Source organism: Nymphalis io, chromosome 26 (assembly GCF_905147045.1).
Source record: "Nymphalis io chromosome 26, ilAglIoxx1.1, whole genome shotgun sequence".
Taxonomy (NCBI): domain Eukaryota; kingdom Metazoa; phylum Arthropoda; class Insecta; order Lepidoptera; family Nymphalidae; genus Nymphalis; species Nymphalis io.
The window spans coordinates 6,177,845-6,190,647 of NC_065913.1; the positions used below are offsets into that span (position 1 = coordinate 6,177,845).

Here is a 12,803-nt window from a genome sequence, read left to right on the forward strand (position 1 = left end):
GAACATTCACAGGCTATTACGAGCCTGTAATTACACTGGCTCACTCACCCATACGAGCTTGCACAAAGCCCTACCAATGACCACCAACCCGCATTGGAGCAGCGTGGTGGAATAAGCTCCAAGCCTTCTCCTCAAAAAGGGAGAGGCCTTAGCTCAGCATTGGAACATTCACAGGCTATTACGAGTAAACCAATGAAAAAACAGTTTTGCATTGTTATTTAAACTGCAACCGTATGCCTAATTATAATACAAGTTCTACAAAAATGTAAACAAAAAGAACATATTAGAAATGTGTGTTTCTTAGAAATTCAAACATTACAATCAACAAATATATTATAATTCATTAATTATTATAATAAAATATTTCGACGTAGGTAGGTAAGTAGGCAATTGACAAATTCGTAAAGCGAGCGCTTCCGTCCGTCTCGGTAGGTACCAACCACACGTCACATATTTTACCGCGAAATCGGAATACTCAGCATGGTTGTATTCCGATTTGAAGGGTGAGTGAGCCAGTGGCACTTACAGGCACAACGAACCGTAACTGTACCGTACCGTAACAGCCTGTGAATGTCCCACTGCTGGGCTAAAGGCCTCCTCTCCTCTTTTTTGAGGAGAAGGTTTGGAGCTTATTCCACCACGCTGCTCCAATGCGGGTTGGTAGAATTCACATGTGGCAGAATTTCAGTGAAATTAGACACATGCAGGTTTCCTCACGATGTTTTCCTTCACCGTAAAGCACGAGATGAATTATAATCACAAATTAAGCACATGAAAATTCAGTGGTGCTTGCCCGGGTTTGAACCCACGATCATCGGTTAAGATTCACGCGTTCTTACCACAGGGCCATCTCGGCTTTATTAACACAACGAACGTAACTTCTTAATTATCAATGTGGTAAAAAATCGTATTTCCTACATCTCAAAGTCTACGGGCGGTAACTACTTATCATCAGGCTAGTTTGCGCGTTCGACTACCTACATTAAAAAAAAAACTAGAATTCGTAATCGTTTTGTTGACGCCACGGTCGTAGTAATCAAAGACCAGATTCCATCGTCGAATAGCGAAATTGACTAATAAATTACTCAAATTCGTAATGCGATTTATCATTAAATATTATAAAACATTTCCGCGGCAGTTTGTATGAACGCGATTAACTGAAAAACTATCTCAGGAAGCTTCATACTGGTGTCGCCAATAGCATAGCCTATAGACTGAGTCATAAAAACTGTGGTTTCACTAAAGTTTTCTGTAGATCGGAGAAGGAAAATTCAATAAAGTTTTGTCTAAATTGTCTGAAACATGACGATAATCATTAAAGATGGCGGAAAAAATCATGCCCACTAGGAGTTTTGTTGCCGTATGCCGCGTAAACCAATAGAGTTATATGTATTACTATAATAAACGCTTTATAACTTTTAAGTACACCCTTATTCTACCGGTGGGAAAGGAAAACTGGGAAGTTATGTTAAATTTATACAAATAATGTTAAGCTTTACATTCTTTGAGTTTATACCATTAAATGTCTTTTAAGAACCAACATAATGACACGAAGTTTAAAAAAAGAACTTAAAATTATGTACTTCACAAAAAATATAAAATGAACAGAAGTATAAGAATAAATATGTTATTAATACATAATAGATTAGTTACAGTTCACTAATTAAAATAACCGTCATTTAATAACTTAAAATTGCAAAGTTATAATACTAATATTTTTTTTAGATAAGAAAAAAACGGTTTTATTTAAAAAAAAATAACATACCTTTAATTTAAAGAAAACGCAATCCTTAATTAAATCATTTTAAGTTATGGTCACATAGGTATACCATAATTCACGAACACACTCACTCCACATTTGTTGAGTACTTAATAATATAAATATTACGACTCGGAACACCGCGACGTATAGGAAATCAATACATCCGTTATACATCCAAACTTGACGACCGCCGACGCGCAACTGACGGCTGAAGCTCGCGGCTCGACCGTCGACGCTTATCGCGTTTAGCCGTTTATTGTCATTCGAAATTCGAATTCATTCTAATTTCAAATATCGCGTTCCTAAATTAATATATGCTTATTTTCATGGAGTTAATATTAAATAAAAAAAATATTATATTAAATTTAACTCTAAAAAAATCTTCTATTCGTACATATCCATATTGTAACTCTACGGTCTACGTATTGCCTTGTTAAAAAATTAATCATGTTATATTTTTATCTTCATTTTATGCTTACTAATACACTTAAGATTAGGGTATGTATATTTTAATTCGTTCATTTGTCATAATAACAATTAAATTTTTTTTTTCAATGAATAATCAAAGTGCTTTGTAATATTTTCTTCTTATCTTTCCTTACTTCTCTTGCTCAGTAACAGTAACAGTAACAGCCTGTTAATGTCCCATGTTTTGAGGAGAAGGTTTGGAGCTTATTCCACCACGCTGCTCCAATGCGGGTTGGTAGAATACACATGTGGCAGAATTTCAATGAAATTAGACACATGCAGGTTTCCGCACGATGTTTTCCTTCACCGTTAAGCACGAGATGAATTATAAACACAAATTAAGCACATGAAAATTCAGTGGTGCTTGCCCGGGTTTGAACCCACGATCATCGGTTAAGATTCACGCGTTCTTACCACTAGGCCATCTCGGCTTCGTTGCTCTTGCTCAGTAATAAGCCAAATAATTTTATTATCACTCAATCATTTGAAATAATAATATATTTATACTCATAGAATGTAAATACCATTTTCTTATGTATTATCGGAGAAAAATTGCTTTATTAGGACATGGTCTTTGGTAATGGTTTTTGCAACTGTGTTCTATATTTGAATTTTTTAATGGGTTATAGCGCTAAAATGCAAATATTACGATAATTTTAAAACGAGTTCTCAGATAACTTTTATATAATTTTGCATATTACATAATTAATGAATCGACGCGTGTTCATAAATATTTTATAGTCAATTAATTATAACACAATCGATACCAGGGCTGACTAATATTTTATATTTGGCAATTATTTAATTTGAATTTGTGTGATATTATAAAAAAAATACTTTAATAGACAAAATCGATTGCAATTTCAAGGTAAGAGCGTAGATTTTTTATTCATTAATTTTTAATAAGATAAGATTCTAATAACAAGAACAAAATAATCTTTTTAATATTAAAAAAATGATTTTTCAAAATGTAATTCAAATATGAAATAACTATTCAACATAAAAATAGTTTATTTCTGTTCCAACTTAAATTGTATAAATTTAAACAGCAAATTAAATAATTTCAGGTATCGGAATAGTCAAAAAGACTTTTTTGCGTGCTAAACATGAACGACGAGCGAATATATTGCCACTTGTATACAAATAAACTTTTTATTTATTTTTTTTACTCGCCACATTCAGGTTGCGAGTAAAAAAAAGGAATAAATATTTTGCCGTCGCATTCAATTCAAGAAATATAAAGCGGCGTCTCTACAAGAGAAAACTGGAACCTTATTAGTTGTCAAAACGCGTTGGTAATGAATATTGCTGTAATTACATTACGCTTATAACAAAAATCATCAATCAATCATCAATCAGCGTTCTAGATTTGTTAGTTATTTCCTAAATGTGCTTGGCAAATAGGTTACTATAATTATGACACAAGTCAACACCATCCATACATGTTAGCACTGTTGAAAATATTTACCATCCGTTACATAACTAATACGCTACCAACCAAAAGAATTACGATGTTATGCTCCTTGTGTCTATAGTTACACTGAGACAATCAACTTCCCACGAAAACAAGCTTGAACAGTAAAAACCAATCATTTCAGTGTAGACTCACCTTAATATGTTATCGCAAACACAAAATGGCCGGTACCGTCAATTACCTTTCGTGAACATAAAAAAATGTACTTGTGTTAAATAAATAGTGACAGTAGTGAAGGTCAAAAACATACGCATTCGAAATTTAATTTGTTTTTTTATTGGGCGTATAGATAACATTATTAATTTGTTTTTTTTTTATAATATTAAGACATAGAAGCAAATTTAGCAAATAATTATTATAATCTGAGGTGACATTTCATGTTTTCATTTATTTATAACAATAGCATAATCTTTCTTGTAATGTAACTAGTCATTTAGAGAATTTATAATGAAAATAATCGCCTTTGACGGCAATATATATATAAAGTGTCCGTCTGTGATTTCAAAATAACTGCCTCTGAGTTATTAGCTTTTGACAATTTCGAAAACGAAAACATTTTTTTTTTAATTTAGACTACTGCTGCTTCCTAATCGTTTAAGTATTTTATATGTATAATTCATTGTGTGTGTGTTCATTGTGTACATTAAAATGGCAGATTTTAATGCATTTTCATCACAGACTAAATTCGATCCTGGGGTAGCCCCGGGTTTTGCTAGTAATTCAATCAATCTGTAATATGTTATTGTCTCTTATCCGATGTTGAAATGATATTATTTACCACCATAAAAACAAAAAAACTGGCTATCTTCATTTATCAAACGATTTTGTGAATGGCAACAATCAACTAATCAAAAAGTAAATAATTTGAAGAGTGAATATAAAAATAAAATAAATCGACTGCTCGATTTTGGTAAAATAAAATTTATAAATTTTGGTAAAATATATACATGTGACAAAAATATGGGCTTTTGTAGTATCTTGTTAAATAACAATATAACACGTCACGTCAAGAGTAGACACTAGACCACTGGACACTAATGACTTGAAATAAGAAAATAGATCCTTTTACCTTTTTGAAGGTATAAAAATACACATTAAATATATATATAATTTTATAACATATAAGGCGGACAAATGTGCCACCTGGTAAATGATCACCACCGCCCATAGATATTGGCGATGTAAGAAATATTAACCTTTCCTTACACCGCCAATTCCACCAACTTTGGGAACTAAGATGTTATGTCCCTTGTGCCTGTAGTTACACTGGCTCACTCACCTTCAAACCGGAACGCAACAATACTAAGTATTGCTATTTAGAATATCGATTGAGTGGCTGGTAACTAATCTACCAGAAAAGCTTGCACAAAGCCCTACCACAGAGGCACAAATTTAACATCTACATAAAAATTACATAATTAAATATTCGCGTCGATCTTTCTTGCCTGCCTGGTATTATTTTCGTTCTGTAATAACGTCACAATTTTTTAAGTAATGATTTATTATAATAAGAATGACAATAACATCATCACAATCTAAATTTTCGACTCAACCAAGTGTTCATCGTTCTTTATAAATTTCTAAGTCGTCAACATTGCAATGAACATGCCAATTTATATAGAGCCGGCAATTTGTTATTTAACATAAAAAAAAAGGATTTGGTCTTTTCCATTTATAGACTTATGGCTGATGACTATGGCTTTTGCTTTCATAAGGGTAGGAAGCTAATTAAATGTTCGATAGTATTGACTGATAAAAAGCAAAAAATCTCTGTGTTGGCTCTTATGACAACATCGGATTGAGAAAGGTCTATTCTACTGTCAGAACCATAACGCTATATAGAGTATTCGGTATTACTTGTCTAGTTTATTTTGATCATTTTCGGCCACATATTTCATTCTCATCGGAGACTATCTAACGCAGGAAATTGTTCCCATTTTAGTTTAGCACAGCATTGCCTTGGCGAGTAATTTCGACCACGTCGTCTTTTCTCATTGGAGACTATCGCATTACATACGAGTCCTGCTCGATACTGAAATTCACAAGTTTATTCTTAAGTTCTATTGCACTTACTAAATACTATTGATTTTATAGAAGAACTCAATTATTCTTATTTCCTTGACACGGTATTCTTTTTTTACTGTATTAGGTAGGCAGATAGGCTTGTGGGCCACCTGAAATGAAGTAGTCGCCACCGCTCATAGACATCAACATTGTAACAAATATTAACCATCCCTTACATCGTCAATATGCCACCAACATAAATGTTATGTCGCTTGTAAATGTAGTAACACTGGTTCACTCAACCTCCAAACCAAAATACAACAATACTGAGCATTGCTGCTAGACGGTAAAATATATGATGTATGAGTGGAACATACTCAGACAGACTTGCACGAACCCATACCACCTACTAAATTCGAAACTAGACCTCATAATCTGTGAGGCAGTTAAAGGGCTATAAAAATAAGTATTAAGTGGTAAAAAACGGTTCACATCATATCCTAAGACATCGGACGGTCTATTTCGTTTCTCGTTTCATTCATGAAAGCAACTCTTCAGTCGTGTGTATTCAATACAATTACACTGAAAGGTTCGGTCGTAAGTAAACATCAGTCGGATTTCCGTCTCTCAGAGCGCGTCTACTTCCAACGATTTCCCATTTGGTTTCTGCTCACATTTATAAATAATTCACCCGACAACGTTACTTCGACGCGTATTTATACACGATTTTTGACCATGCTGCGATTTACTTTTGAAAATCGAATACAAATTTCGAATAACGAATTCAAATCTCATAATTAAGAAAATTAAGTAATAAACAACAAGCTTCTTGAAGGGAAAGTTAATTATTAGAAGTACATAAATTATTATTTATAGACAAAATAAATCTATCAATCCAAAAAACAGACCTGAGAAAAACAGACGAACGATCCCGTGTTTTTCGGTAAAGGAAATAGCCTAAGGAAAATTGTTTCATTTCAGTTGTGCGTTCGTCTATATATTCATTAATTACGTCGTAACCTTTTGCAACAATGATTTTTTTAACTAATGATTTCGCTTAGCTTATTACAATTTATGTAAAAGGGTAACAATTAACAGGAAATATTTATATTATTAGGCATAAAAAATATTCATCAGCATACATTTCAATGGCAAATAAAATTAATACAAAAAAAAAAATAACAGAGCGCCGTGAAAAATATAACAAAAACAACATAAATCGTATTGGTTACTATGTCAGGTGTGGGGTTCGAACCCACGCTCCCTCTCGGGAACCAGAGCTTAAATCTGGCGCCTTAGACCACTCGGCCAACCTGACACTTTCGTATAAGGTAAAAAGTCGCAAAATCTATATTAAAACATCTTATCTTTTATACAATTTTACATAATTTTAGTGATTGAATATATACATATTATTATTTATGCATATATATGATAATAATCCGATATAAAAGTAAATAAATAGATAACTCAGTACATAACTGTTGCAACGCTTCCATTTTGCGAGAGGATTTTACGTTGTATATTGTAACGAAGATACAACGTGTCTGAACATCCTGTTGATGCACAGATAATTTATGTACCTCAACATCATTAATCGCAAATAATAAACTAAATCTTCATTCAGGATAAATTCAGCGCATAGGCGACATACGTAAGAACAATCACAAATCAAATAATAATGTTAATCATAATAATAAATCAATATTATATATTTGAAAATTTAAGAATATTAAATAGAGAAAATTTCAAATATTAGATGTTTTTTTTTTATAGAATAGGAAGGTGGACGAGCATATGGGCCACCTGATGGTAAGTGGTCACCAACGCTCTTAGACATTGACATTGTAAGAAATGTCAACCATCGCTTACATATCCAATGCGCCACCAACCTTGGGAACTAAGATTTTATGTCCCTTGTGCCTGTAATTACACTGGCTCACTCACCCTTCAAACCGGAACACAACAATATCAAGTATTGCTGTTTTGCGGTAGAATATCTGATGAGTGGGTGGTACCTACCCAGACGAGCTTGCACAAAGCCCTACCACCAGTATATAGTTTATACAAATTATAGCTATTAACATAATTCTCAATGTATACAATTTATAATATTCTGTATTTTTTAGCTGGCAACATTAGCAGATATTAGTTATCTAGGGCGTGAAATTGTAGCAATGATTCGCTTTTGAGTTTTTAATGGCTCTAGTTTTAAAAATAGAACGTTAGCCGTGAATGAGAAATTATATAAGAAATCCTAAGAAAATTTGTCTTACCTTCGGATTTTTAGTCCAAGTTTTTTTTTTAAATTAATTTTTAATTAATTACGAATCTTATATTGGAATGGATATTTTTATAGAATAGAATAGAATATGCTTTAGTGTACACCAAAAGAGTTACAGAAACGTACAGTTATAAATACAAACAAAAAAACTATTAATGTACAAAAGGCGGTCTTATCGCTAAAAGAGTGATCTCTTCTAGACCACCTTTGGGTGAAGGACATGAAATAAATAAAGCGGTATGTAGGTGTACAGATCAACTGAACTTTTATTTACTTAACTTTTTATACATGTTGGATTTTACAATTCATTCATAATATTTTGGTCTTTTGGTGTTAAGATGGAAACATATACTTGATTAAACTTAATTTTTTTTAATACTTCAAAAATACATAATTATATCATAAATAACACTTCAAGTGTAAACATAAGAAGAAAAGCTAATTTTTTTTCTTCATTTTGTCGGATTTTACTTAAGATAAATTGATCTCATTATTCCTAAATGATTTAGGCGTGGGCGTTTCACTTCGACACGGACCGTTTTGTTGAAAAAAAAAAAGTTTATTTATACTATTCTGACTAATTTAATAGAGGCTTGTGTCTTAATAAACTTTAAAATTACATTTTAATTATCAATTATAAATAGTATTGTTGTGTTCCGGTTTGAAGGATGAGTGAGCCAGTGTAATTACAGGCACAAGGGACATAATCATACATCTTAGTTCCCAAGGTTGGTGGCGCATTGGCGATGTAAGCCATTGTTAAAAATTTCTTACAACGCCAATGTCTATGGGCGTTGGTGACCACTTACCTTATGCTCGTCCGCCTACCTATACTATAAAAAAGTGTATTTACAGGTGACCCATTGATCGTTCTGTTTACCTAATTAAAATTATATATATATATATATATATATATATATATATATATATATATATGTATAAGCAGCTGGGTTATCACTAGTATTAATAGCCCGTTATTTTACCTATTGCCTGACTGACTGTCTTTGAATCTAACTAAATGTCTGTGATTGTGGCTGTACATGTGATAATGAAGTAAATAAATAAAAAGACAAATAATATCAACATTCAAGCCTTAAGAAGGGTGAAAGCCATTTTATATCGTTCGTATACGACCTTTACGGGTACAAGCTTTTATTTAACTTTCAATGTTTCTTTGTTGGTTTATTTAGTTCAAATCCTATAACTTGGATTAAAACTTCCTCTTATCCTAAGGAGTTGAAATTTTACACGTTGATTAATGACAATACCAGATTTTACACTCAGGATTGTCTTCAGACAAAGAAAAGGTAATCAATCACTAACAGTCAACCGTACACAGCAGAGCAGGGGTCGACTACTATTCTACTAATACGATACGATACGTCCCTTGATTACGATACGTTCCTGATTCAATCTCAATCCAACTTTACCGTATCAGCCTGTGAATATCCCACTTCTGGGCTAAAGGCCTCCTCTCCTCTTTTTGAGGAGAAGGTTTGGAGCTTATTCGACCACGCTGCTCCAATGCGGGTTGGTAGAATTCACATGTGGCAGAATTTCAGTGAAATTAGACACATGCAGGTTTCCTCACGATGTTTTCCTTCACCGTAAAGCACGAGATGAATTATAATCACAAATTAAGCACATGAAAATTCAGTGGTGCTTGCCCGGGTTTGAACCCACGATCATCGGTTAAGATTCACGCATTCTTACCACTGGGCCATCTCGGCTTTTTTAATCCAACTTTAACTATTCTATATTTATTCGGATCGGAACCGAACTTGTGTGATGTTACCATATACCGTTATATCAAATAATAACTTAAATGTTAACTTTTATGTCAATAGTGTATAATAAAATGAAATAACATAAATAAGGATGATATACTAACAATTTGTTAGTAGAATTCAGCGCCAGTTCTGTAAGAACTCACGTCATTACAACTAGTGACTGTTGATAACCGACTTATAATAAGTGATAAGCTATTTTGATCCGTATATCCTTAAAAAATATGATTATTATGGTCAGTATCGTATATCACTTTTGATAATTCCGTTTTCAGCGTTGAGTTTTGAGTTTATTACAGACTATCCATACAAATGCAAAATTTTATATAGTTATAAAAGCAGGTTTAATTATTGATATATATTTATTTTTGAGGTATATATCTGGCTGCAACTGAAATGCTCAAAGCCTTTTTTCCTTGTTTAGAGTATTTTCTATTCGTTCAAATGAAAAGACTTCCAGAGCATATTAAAAGCCGTTCCTCAAAGTCAAAGTATTTTACACGGGCACAGCGAGTGGCCGTTATAAATACAACAGGGTTTTTTATTAAATATGCGGTTAGGTTTACCGCGGATATGTATATTTGTAATTCTATACAAAGTCGACACAGCCTTGTGATTGAATATATGGATTAAGCCGAGATGGCCTAGGGGTAAGATTGCGTAAATCTTAACCGATGATCGTGAGTTCAAACCCGGGCAAGCACCAATGAATATTCATGTGCTTAATTTGTGTTTATAAAACATCGCGAGGAAACCTGCATGTGTCTAAAATTATTGAAATTCTGCCACATGTGTATTCTATCAACCCGCATTGGAGCAGCGTGGTGGAATAAGCTCCAAACCCTCTCCTAAAAATGGAGAGGAGGCCTTAGCCCAGCACTGGGACATTAATAGGCTGTTACTGTACTGTAACTTACTATATGGATTAATGTTTGAAGTTGATAATAAAATATATGTGAAGATGTGATCTTAGCGCTCCGGTACACGGTAGGGGCTAACTCAGAGCACGAGTAAAACTGGACTCAGTGAAAAGATGGCAGTCACTGTGTGAACAGCACATGAATACTCGGACCACTGCACTATTTTACCTAAATGATCTGAAGAACGTAATTTCTAAAGAATTTCGTATAATTGTTTTAATTACATATGATAATTTACACTAAGCTCTGTCAATTTTTTTGCCGTAGTTTTCGTATTATTTTCGTATTAAGCAGCCCATTTGCTTAGAAATGTTATATACTGTACAACATCATGCTATAAGCCACGAGACATTATAGTAACGTTCCAAGGCGCGTGACACATCGCGAAGCTATGGAACTTTTTTTAAATATTATTAGCTTATTTACATACACATAGTTACACTATATATTTCTTATTCGTTTTACTTGTAAAATATATATTTTGCTTATGAGTCCCCTCTTTTGTGTAGGTATTTCTGATAATATAAGTGCATCTGTTTTTCGTATGTCTCGATTGCTAAAAGGCGATTGAAAATCAACGTTGGAACTTGAGAGTTCAATGTATCGGCTTTTAACGTTGCCAACAAGCTGTCCTGACTGTGACGTCACACTCGTTTAGATGAAATGTTACCTAATGTTCGTTATTTTATAATTTACTATCTAAATTTATTTTTAATGTGTATATTATATAAGGACATGATTTTTTATATTCTTAATCTGTTTCCTTACTTTTATAAAAACTTTAAAATTATACCAATTAAAAAAAAACTTCCATTCATTCAGATGCAACACTAACGAATGGAAATCCTTTGCGGCGCTAAGAATAACCGTTCATGAATATTTAAATGCGTTTTCCTGCAAATTCGGTCGCATTATGTCACAATGTGGAATAAAAGTCGTATGTTGTATTTAATTGACGTTATCTTGAAACGTAACTTGTGTTTTTATTACCTTATAATCCCATTGTGTTCTTATTTAAAGAATTCACAATTGAAACAAGTCGTACTTTTTTTTATTAGGCATAATGATTTGCACGTTTGTATTTTAAGATGTGTTAAGTATTTATTTTCAGCCTGTCTCTCTAAACTCGATTAACTGAAACTACTTTCATCAATGGACGTGGTGATTAATGAGAAACGTTTTGGTGTATTTTTTGGGTTTTCGTGTAAATTAGCTAAAGTATGACAAAAAGATATTCAACCGTTAAACAGCAATACGTTTTGTTGCGTTCCTGTTTGAAGGGTGAGTGAGATAGTGTAACTACAGGCACGATGGACATAGCATCTTCGTTCCTAGGTTCGCTGCGCATTAGCGATGTAATGAATAGTTAATATTTCTAACATATTCAGTGTCTATGGGCAGTGGTGACTATTTAACAACACTGAACATAAAAAAAGATGATTGTTCAAGATGGCAGAAAAAAACATGCGGACTGGTAGCTCTACTGGTATGTTGTTAGGATATAAACGTTTTTGTATTATGTTTATGACTGGTAGCTAGTTACATATAAAAATATGTTTTAATACAAGAAATTTAAACATTTTAATAGTTTATCATATCTATTTAAGTATTTATTAAGGATCTCCAACAAATAATACACACTTACGAGTACATTTCGTCGTGGAATAATATTTTAAAATATGTGTTCTCCTTCAATTAAAGGAGACCACAGCAAGCACATAAATAATGATAAAACAGAAATTTAAAAAATTATAAATTAAATTTTACACAGTGGTACTCGATAAAACATAGGAACTATAAAAAAGGTAAACATTGGTTAAACTAAGACCAAATTGTCCAAATGTGAGTTAAATTTTATATAAAATTAGCTACAAAAATTAAAATAACGAGTAATAACAAAGCTTAAAGATAAAACCTTTAAACAAAAAAAAAACAAAACATTATGTATTAAGAAACAAGTTTTTGAGATATTTTTTAAACTTAGTTAATTCTGAGGTATATATATCCAAGTCAGTGTGCTGTTTAGAAAGCGCATTATATTGCCTGTAAATTCTTGGCAAAGCAGACAATTTAAGTTTTAATTTATTTTTATTAAACCCATTGT

General features: G+C 32.6%; 1 protein-coding gene and 1 non-coding gene across 2 annotated transcripts in view; both read right to left on the reverse strand.

Moving 5' to 3' along the window:
• Positions 1-12,803, reverse strand: part of LOC126778443 (nephrin-like) — a 337,695-nt gene that overhangs the window by 77,574 nt on the left and 247,318 nt on the right. The gene's annotated exons all lie outside the window — the stretch shown is intronic.
• On the reverse strand, positions 6,943-7,026 carry Trnal-uaa (transfer RNA leucine (anticodon UAA)). The gene has a single exon. It is a non-coding gene; the product is annotated as a tRNA-Leu (tRNA).